Below are 10,770 nucleotides of genomic sequence, written 5' to 3'. Positions count from 1 at the left end.
TTAACTTGCTCATGATGCCTTGGATTCACCTCCGTTTGGCTTGGAAAAGTTCCGGATGCTCTATTGCTCATGGAGGATGCAATCTGCCCAACTTGCACTTCTAGTTTGTTCACTGCATTTTGAAGATTCTGATTGGTTTGCATCTGTTGCCCCATGAACTTCTTGAACATGTCTTGCAATTCTCCCATTTGATCACCCCTTTGCTCTTGTACTTGTTGGGGAGCTTGCTGGAATTGCCTTTGTTGTATTTGAAATCCTGGGGGAGGTCCTTGAGATTGTTGCACATTTGAATTATTGCTCCACCTGAAATTAGGATGATTTCTCCACCCCGGATTGTATGTGTTTGAGTAAGGATCATTCTGAGGATTCCTTCCTTGAAGGGCATTTGCTTGCTCTAGCATGTGCTTTGCAAAAGATTGGTCTTGAACTTCCTCTTTGCTTCCTAGAGGGCCAGTCACTGCCTGTTGAAGCAAAGAACACATAACATCAAGTTTTGCATTAATCTCATTATTAGTACTTACCTCAGAGACCACAGCTTTCATAGGAGCTCCTCTTCCTTTATTGTAGCTCCATTGTTGAGAGTTGGTACTCAAAGATTCAAAGAGAGTAAAAGCCTCATCTGCTGTTTTGTTCATCAGTCCTTCTCCACTTGTTGCATCTACCATCATCCTTTCGGAATCAAGCAAACCTTCATAGAAAGATTGCATTTGCATCCAACTCTCTATATTGTGGTGTGGGCAAGAACTCATCATCTCCTTGTACCTCTCCCAGCATTCATGAAAAGCTTCTCCTTCTCTTTGTGTGAAACCAAGAATTTCCTTTCTAATCTTGTTAGTCTTTTGAGCTGGAAAGAATTTCTGCAAAAACTTATTAGAAAGCTCATCCCAAGTACGAATTGAAGCATTAGGCAAAGAGTATAACCATGACTTAGCCTTATCTTTTAAACTGAATGGGAATAGCCTCATCTTAATCTGCTCATCATCAAGTCCTTGAATTTTGATTGTAGCACATATTTCAAAGAATTGCTTAACATGCATGTAAGGATCCTCAGTGGTATTACCATAATAAGTTGGAAGAAGATGAATCATACCACTTCTAAGCTCAAACCTGTCAATTGTGAGTTGAGGATAGACGATGCACGAAGGTTGATCAGTGACTTTGGGGATGGAAAATTCACGCAGGGGTTTCCTAGGTTGGACAACAAGCGCACCACCTCCTTCATCATTATTGTTGTTGTTTGGAATCTCTGCCATCTTGCTTGAACCTTCAGATTCGTAGCTCTCAGATTCAGCACTTAAAGAACTATAATTCCTCCTCAAACCAACACGTACAGCAAAAGTTCCTGGTGAAATTGGCTCAGAATCAGATTCGGACATATATGCACACACAAGAAACCAATTAGTGCCTTCAAATGGAAACTAAAAAGAAAAACAGAATACAGAAATAAAAACCAACGAAAACAAAAACAAAAACACTCAAAGTAATCTAACTATAGCACCATCGTTACCGGTTCCCCGGCAACGGCGCCAAAAACTTGTTGAGCCTATTCCTAACAACTAAAATGAGTTATTAAAAATAGAAACTTCAATTCTCGCAAGTGCACGAACCATTTATAGTATAGCTTATGAAATACGAGGTCGATCCCACGGAGAATGGTAACTTGGTTGCAAGTTAAACTACTTAGAATGATGGAAAAACTGAAAACAAAGAAACAAACTAACTAACAATTGGCAAGGTCTAGGACAGAATCCTAGCACCACACACGCACTCGAATGGGGGGTTTTTGTTGTTTAAATGAAAACAAGAGAATGAAATGGAAGTGCTGGAAGTAAACAATGGCAGCAATGAACAAGTTGTGAAACAATGATTGAGAAGTGTTAGAGCCTTGGAATCTACCACTAGTCTTCCTATCCAAGTTATGAATGCATAGAAATTGACTCAAGCTTCATTAACAATAGATTATCGCATACAAGCCTATGGTATCTAGGTGCAGGATGCATGATTCTCCTAAGGCATGTAATTGTGCATGGTATCTACACAACACGTGATCTCTAATATGCAACCTAAGCATGGTATCTACTTAGAATAAAGCATATAAGAGTCATTAAGTTCCTTGAGAATATGATAATCACACAAGTCCTAGAACATGGTATCTGTCCTAGTCAACCTATGGTTATTAACCCCTTGAATGATTCTTAGGCCATTCATGTGTTGCTTGTGAAAGGAGAGTAGAATTGGTGAATCTAAACCCCTTCCCAACCTGTGCTAGATGCATAAAATCCTAGTTAGCTACTCCAAGAAAACATACATCAAGCACATAATAAGCTGGAGATTAACAACTTGATAATGAAAGCAAGGAAATCAATTAACTATGAAATCATCCATAACATTGAATATTCATGACTAGGGCTTCATCCTAAGCCCTAACAAAATGGATTAGTTAAACATAATTATGAATACAGAAGATAAGAAATACATAGGTAGAATAAAGAGAATAGAAGAACTAGCTGGTGGCAGCAAGGTAGTTTCCAGGACAGCTCCCAGCTCTCCCTCCTTTGCAGCTAGCTCTCTCTCTCTCTTTGTGGTGAATCTGAATGTGTGTATGGAAGTAATGGATGAAGTGAATTGTATCTGGGATGTGGAATGGAAGTGGTATTTAAAGGGAGAAGGAAAGGGGAATTCTGAATTGAATATGACTAATGCATACAACACTTGTATTTAGATAATCAGAATTGGTTGCTGCACTAATAAATCCCACCAGCAGCCATAGGTCATCTTCATGTCAGCATGATCAAGCATCCATCCAGAAACCAATAGCTCATGCCTAGCTCACCATGACCAAGCATCCATCAGCTCATCCTCATGTCAGCATGATGTGTATTTTGATGGGCTCACGGATTGGGTTTGGCTGAATCCAAATATGACTTTAAGATATCCATTTTGAAGTTCAGAATGTCTCTGATCCAACCACACAAGTATTGGCCCAATCCAAGCTCGGATGAAGAAGATAAGTCCGAAATGAACTTCTAACTCAATATCCAGTTTTTGCACGTTTTGCACCATTTTGCTTCAAAAGCAATCTCTTGCTGCCTTCAACCTATAGAACACACAAACATAGGTAAGTGACTTGAAATAAAGAGAAACTAAACAAAATTACTAAGTAACGAAGGCATGCAAATGTGTGAAATTATGAACTTATCAAGAAGCCTTCAAGCTTCAAAACACACCCCAAGGGGGGGAGCTCTCAAACACTTCTCTAGAGCTCCCTTTCCTTCTCTCCCTCAAATTCTCTTAGTTTCCTTTCAAGTTGTCAATTGTTGTAACAAAATGAGTTTACTAAATTTTCCTTCAAGTTTTCTTAGTTCCACTTTACTTTTATTTGTAATGTACATTCTTTCTTAAGTATTCAAGTTTAATTAGTTTCCAGGTTTCAATTATGGTTTTTGTTCTTATTCATTATGCTTATAAGTTAATATGCTAGTTTGAATGGTTGATCACCATTTAGGCTTGCATGTTAGCTATCTTGGTTTGAATTAAGAGTAGACACCATGCTTTAATTCGAATTGAACTATGAATAGGAAGAGTATGTATGGACATTCGACAACAGGGATTAGATACATGCTTGGTTGTTTAAATTGTTCTTCTATGCTTAATGGGTTCCCAATGCTTAATTTTAGGTTAGACAACAAATGATCAAATTAGGGAATTAGGAACACAAGGTTTTGACCAAACACCATGGCTTAATCATACTTTAGCTAGAATCAATCCGTTAATCTAATTTAACTTGGGAACTTATTTGCTTGAGTTATTTCTTTTTTTTCTTGTTTTATTTATTTTCTTTTTCATTTCTGTTTTGTGTAGGGGAAATGAATTGGATCATTCAATCACCAATCCTCGTGGGATCGACCTCGCACTTACATATGCTATATTACCAAACGGCTCGTGCACTTGCGAGTATCACAAGATGGGGATGCAGCTGAATCCATTTTGGTGCAGCTGAATCGACGCAACAATGATGTTGCCCAAGTTTTGGGCTCGTTCCGAAATCAATAGGTGTGAGAAATTGGACAATTCAAGTTCAACGGCAGTGCGTTCCTAATTGGAGTGGTTGGTGTATTCCATACTTCTAGCGATTGGATTTCACTCAAAACTCACCAAATGACTCCTCCCACCATATTATCATGTTGCCCAAGTTTTGGGCTCGATCCGAAATCAATAGGTGTGAGAAATTGGACAATTCAAGTTCAACGGCAGTTCGTTCCTAATTGGAGTGGTTGGTGTATTCCATACTTCTAGCGATTGGATTTCACTCAAAACTCACCAAATGACTCTTCCCACCATATTATGATGTTGCCCAAGTTTTGGGCTCGATCCGAAATCAATAGGTGTAAGAAATTGGACAATTCAAGTTCAACGGCAGTTCGTTCCTAATTGGAGTGGTTGGTGTATTCCATATTTCTGGAGATTGGATTTCTCTCAAAACTCACCAAATGACTCCTCCCACCTTATTATGACGTTGCACAAGTTTGCGGTTCGATCCGAAATTAATAGGTGTTCCAAATTGGACAATTCAAGTTCAACGGCAGTTCGTTCCTAATTGGAGTGGTTGGGGTATTCCATACTTCTAGCGATTAGATTTCACTCAAAACTCACCAAATGACTCCTCCCACCATATTATCATGTTGCCCAAGTTTTGGGTTCGATCCGAAATCAATAGGTGTGAGAAATTGGACAATTCAAGTTCAACGGCAGTTCGTTCCTAATTGGAGTGGTTGGTGTATTCCATATTTCTAGCGACTGGATTTCACTCAAAACTCACCAAATGACTCCCCCCACCATATTATGATGTTGCCCAAGTTTTGGGCTCGATCCGAAATCAATAGGTGTAAGAAATTGGACAATTCAAGTTCAACGGCAGTTTGTTCCTAATTGGAGTGGTTGGTGTATTCCATATTTCTAGCGATTGGATTTCACTCAAAACTCCCCAAATGACTCCTCCCACCATATTATGATGTTGCACAAGTTTGGGGTTCGATCCGAAATCAATAGGTGTTCCAAATTGGACAATTCAAGTTCAACGGCAGTTCGTTCCTAATTGGAGTGGTTGGTGTATTCCATACTTCTAGCGATTGGATTTCACTCAAAACTCACCAAATGACTCCTCCCACCATATTATGATGTTGCCCAAGTTTTGAGCTCGATCCGAAATCAATAGGTGTAAGAAATTGGACAATTCAAGTTCAACGGCAGTTCGTTCCTAATTGGAGTGGTTGGTGTATTCCATATTTCTGGAGATTGGATTTCTCTCAAAACTCACCAAATGACTCCTCCCACCTTATTATGATGTTGCACAAGTTTGCGGTTCGATCCGAAATTAATAGGTGTTCCAAATTGGACAATTCAAGTTCAACGGCAGTTCGTTCCTAATTGGAGTGGTTGGGGTATTCCATACTTCTAGCGATTGGATTTCACTCAAAACTCACCAAATGACTCCTCCCACCATATTATCATGTTGCCCAAGTTTTGGGTTGTTCCGAAATCAATAGGTGTGAGAAATTGGACAATTCAAGTACAACGGCAATTCGTTCCTAATTGGAGTGGTTGGTGTATTCTGTACTTCTAGCGATTGGATTTCCCTCAAAACTCACCAAATGACTACTCCCACCATGTTATTATGTGGCCCAAGTTTTGGGCTCGATCCGAAATCAATAGGTGTGAGAAATTGCACAATTCAAGTTCAACGGCAGTTCGTTCCTAATTTGAGTGGTTGGTGTATTCCATACTTCTAGCGATTGGATTTCACTCAAAACTCACCAAATGACTCCTCCCACCATATTATGATGTTGCACAAGTTTGGGGTTCGATCCGAAATCAATAGGTGTGAGAAATTGGACAAGTCAAGTTCAACGGCAGTTCGATCCTAATTGGAGTGGTTGGTGTATTCCATACTTCTAGCGGTTGGATTTCACTCAAAACTCACCAAATGACTCCTCCCACCATGTTATTATTTTGCCCAAGTTTTGGGCTCGATCCGAAATCAATAGGTGTGAGAAATTGGACAATTCAAGTTCAACGGCAGTTCGTTCCTAATTGGAGTGGTTGGTGTATTCCATACTTCTAGCGATTGGATTTCATTCAAAAGTCACCAAATGACTCCTCCCACCATATTATGATGTTTCCCAAGTATTGGGCTCGATCCGAAATCAATAGCTGTAAGAAGTTGGACAAATCAAGTTCAATGGCAATTCGTTCCTAATTGGAGTGGTTGGTGTATTCCATACTTCTAGCGATTGGATTTCACTCAAAACTCACCAAATGACTCCTCCCACCATATTATGATGTTCCCTCAACACTCACCAAATGACTCCTCGCACCATATTATGACGTTGCCCATGTTTTGGGCTCGATCCGAAATCAATAGGTGTGAGAAATTGGTCCATTCAATTTCAACGATAGTTCGTTCCAAATTGGAGTGGTTGGTGTATTCCGTACGTCTAGTGATTGGATTTCACTCAAAACTCATCAAATGACTCCTCCCACCATATTATGATGTTGCCCAAGTTTTGGGCTCGATCCGAAATCAATAGGTGTTCCAAATTGGACAATTCAAGTTCAACGGCAGTTCGTTCCTAATTGGAGTGGTTGGTGTATTCCATACTTCTAGCGATTGGATTTCACTCAAAACTCACCAAATGACTCCTCCCACCATATTATGATGTTGCCCAAGTTTTGGGCTCGATCCGAAATCAATAGGTGTAAGAAATTGGACAATTCAAGTTCAACGGCAGTTCGTTCCTAATTGGAGTGGTTGGTGTATTCCATATTTCTGGAGATTGGATTTCTCTCAAAACTCACCAAATGACTCCTCCTACCTTATTATGATGTTGCACAAGTTTGCGGTTCGATCCGAAATTAATAGGTGTTCCAAATTGGACAATTCAAGTTCAACGGCAGTTCGTTCCTAATTGGAGTGGTTGGTGTATTCCTTACTTCTAGCGATTGGATTTCACTCAAAACTCAGCAAATGACTCCTCCCACCATATTATCGTGTTGCCCGAATTTTGGGCTCGATCCGAAATCAATAGGTGTGAGAAATTGCATAATTCAAGTTCAACGGCAGTTCGTAAATAATTGGAGGGGCTGGTGTATTCCATACTTCTAGCGATTGGACTTCACTCAAAACTCACCACATGACTCCTCCCACCATGTTATGTTGTTGCCCAAGTTTTGGGTTCGACCCGAAATCAATAGGTTTGAGAAATTGGAGAATTCAAGTTCAACGGTTGTTCGTTCCTAATTGGAGTGGTCGGTGTATTCCATACTTCTAGTGATTGGATTTCTCTCAAAACTCACCAAATGACTCCTCCCACCATATTATCATGTTGCCCAAGTTTTGGGCTCGATCCGAAATCAATTGGTGTGAGAAATTGGACAATTCAAGTTCAAAGGCAGATCGTTCCTAATTGGAGTGGTTGGTGTGTTCCATACTTCTAGCGATTGGATTTCACTCAAAACTCACCAAATGTCTCCTCCCGCCATATTATCATATTGCCCAAGTTTTGGGCTCGATCCGAAATCAATAGGTGTGAGAAATTGGACAATTGAAGTTCAACGGCAGTTCGTTCCTAATTGGAGTGGTTGGTAGATTCCATACTTCTAGCGATTGGATTTCACTCAAAACTCACCAAATGACTCCTCCCACCATATTATGATGTAGCCCAGGTTTGGGGTTCGATCCGAAATCAGTAGGTGTTCCAAGTTGGACAATTCAAGTTCAACGGCAGTTCGTTCCTAATTGGAGTGGTTGGTGTATTCCATACTTCTAGCGATTGGATTTCACTCAAAACTCACCAAATGACTCCTCCCACTATATTATTTTGTTGCACAAGTTTGGGGTTCGATCCGAAATCAATAGGTGTGAGAAATTGGACAATTCAAGTTCAACGGCAGTTCGTTCCTAATTGGAGTGGTTGGTGTATTCCTTACTTCTAGCGATTGGATTTCACTCAAAACTCACCAAATGACTCCTCCCACCATATTATCATGTTGCCCGAATTTTGGGCTCGATCCGAAATCAATAGGTGTGAGAAATTGCATAATTCAAGTTCAACGACAGTTCGTTCCTAATTGGAGTGGCTGGTGTATTCCATACTTCTAGCGATTGGACTTCACTCAAAACTCACCACATGACTCCTCCCACCATGTTATGATGTTGCCCAAGTTTTGGGTTCGACCCGAAATCAATAGGTTTGAGAAATTGGAGAATTCAAGTTCAACGGTTGTTCGTTCCTAATTGGAGTTGTTGGTGTATGCAATACTTCTAGCGATTGGATTTCACTCAAAACTCACCGAATGACTCCTCCCACCATATTATGATGTTGCCCAAGTTTGGGGCTCGATCCGAAATCAATAGGTGTGAGAAATTGGACAATTCAAGTTCAACGGCCCTTCGTTCATAATTGGAGTGGTTAGTGTATTCCATTCTTCTAGAGATTGGATTTCACTCAAAACTCACCAAATGACTCCTCCCACCATATTATGATGTTGCCCAAGTTTTGGGCTCGATCCAAAATCAATAGGTGTGAGAAATTGGACAATTCAAGTTCAACGGCAGTTCGTTCCTAATTGGAGTGGGTGGTGTATTCCATACTTCTAGTGATTGGATTTCACACAAAACTCACCAAATGACTCCTCCCACCATATTATGATGTTGCCCAAGTTTGGGGCTGGATCCGAAATCAATAGGTGTTCCAAATTGGACAATTCAAGTTCAACGGCAGTTCGTTCCTAATTGGAGTGGTTGGTGTATTCCTTACTTCTAGCGATTGGATTTCACTCAAAACTCACCAAATGACTCCTCCCACCACATTATGATGTCTCCTCATCCGAGTTGTACAGATTGTTAAAATGAGACCTGCAAGGTGACTTACGAAACTGGACTGACAAGAAGTGTGGCCCAACTTTGGTTTTGTCTTTAGGCTCTTGCTCTTTGCCAATCAGCCCTTAACATGCATGGATTGCATCAAATGTGATCTCTTGCTATCTTAACCTACAAAACACACAAACAGAGGTAAGTGACTCAAAATAAAGAGAAACAAAGCAAAATCACTAAGTAAAGAAGGCAAGCAAGTGTATGAAATTATGGACTTATCAAAACAGAAAATGGATTAAAAGCACAAGTTTAATTCAATAACATAACCAAATCATAAGCTAGAAGGGTACAAAATGATATACAATTATGAACCGATCAATTCCATACTTCTAGCGATTGTATTACACTCAAAACTCACCAAATGACTCCTCCCACCATATTATGATGTTGCCCAAGTTTGGGGTTCGATCCGAAATCAATAGGTGTGAGAAATTGGACAATTCAAGTTCAACGGCCGTTCGTTCCTAATTGGAGTGGTTGGCGTATTCCATACTTTTAGCGATTGGATTTCACTCAAAACTCACCAAATGACTCCGCCCACCATATTATGATGTTGCCCAAGTTTTGGGCTCGATCCGAAATCAATAGGTGTGAGAAATTGGACAATTCAAGTTCAACGGCAGTTCGTTCCTAATTGGAGTGGTTGGTGTATTCCATACTTCTAGCGATTGGATTTCACTCAAAACTCACCAAATGACTCCTCCCACCATATTATGATGTTGCACAAGTTTGGGGTTCGATCCGAAATCAATAGGTGTTCCAAATTGGACAATTCAAGTTCAACGGCAGTTCGTTCCTAATTGGAGTGTTCGGTGTATTCCATACTTCTAGCGATTGGATTTCACTCAAAACTTACCAAATGACTCCTCCCACCATGTTATTATGTTGCACAAGTTTGGGGTTCGATCCGAAATCAATAGGTGTGAGAAATTGGACAATTCAAGTTCACCGGCAGTTCGTTCATAATTGGAGTGGTTGGTGTATTCCATACTTCTAGTGATTGGATTTCACTCAAAACTCACCAAATGACTCCTCCCACCATATTACGTTGTTGCCCAAGTTTTGGGCTCGATCCGAAATCAATAGGTGTGAGAAATTGGACAATTCAAGTTCAACAGCAGTTCGTTCCTAATTGGAGTGGTTGGTGTATTCCATACTTCTAGCGATTGGATTTCACTCAAAACTCACCAAATGACTCCTCCCACCATATTATCATGTTGCCCAAGTTTTGGGCTCAATCCGAAATCAATACGTGTGAGAAATTGGACAATTCAAGTTCAACGGCAGTTCGTTCCTAATTGGAGTGGTAGGTGTATTCCATAATTCTAGCGATTGGATTTCACTCAAAACTCACCAAAGGACTACTCCCACCATATTATGATGTTGCCCAAGTTTTGGGCTCGATCCGAAATCATTAGGTGCTCCAAATTGGACAATTCAAGTTCAACGGCAGTTCGTTCCTAATTGGAGTGGTTCTTGTATTCCATACTTCTAGCGATTGGATTTCACTCAAAACTCACCAAATGACTCCTCCCACCATATTATGATGTTGCCCAAGTTTTGGGCTCGATCCGAAATCAATAGGTGTAAGAAATTGAACAATTCAAGTTCAACGGCAGTTCGTTCCTAATTGGAGTGGTAGGTGTATTCCATACTTCTAGCGATTGGATTTCACTCAAAACAAACCAAAATGACTCGTCCCACCGTATTATGATGTTGCCCAAGTTTTGGGCTCGATCCGAAATCAATAGGTGTGAGAAATTGGACAATTCAAGTTCAACGGCAGTTCGTTCCTAATTGGAGTGGTTGGTGTATTCCATACTTCTAGCGATTGGATT

The 10,770-nt window shown here is 40.3% G+C and overlaps 1 non-coding gene across 1 annotated transcript; it reads left to right on the top strand.

Annotated features, from left to right (window-relative positions):
* Positions 1–723: 723 nt before the first annotated feature.
* LOC148295734 (small nucleolar RNA R71) lies at positions 724–830 on the top strand. The gene has a single exon (XR_015834896.1). It is a non-coding gene; the product is annotated as a small nucleolar RNA R71 (small nucleolar RNA).
* Positions 831–10,770: the final 9,940 nt, after the last annotated feature.

This window comes from Prunus avium, chromosome 3 (genome assembly GCF_965620075.1).
Source record: "Prunus avium chromosome 3, drPruAviu1.hap1.1, whole genome shotgun sequence".
In the NCBI taxonomy this organism is placed as follows: Eukaryota; Viridiplantae; Streptophyta; class Magnoliopsida; order Rosales; family Rosaceae; genus Prunus; species Prunus avium.
The sequence above is the reverse complement of the archived record's forward strand: the minus strand, read 5'-3'. Positions and strand labels throughout refer to the sequence as shown.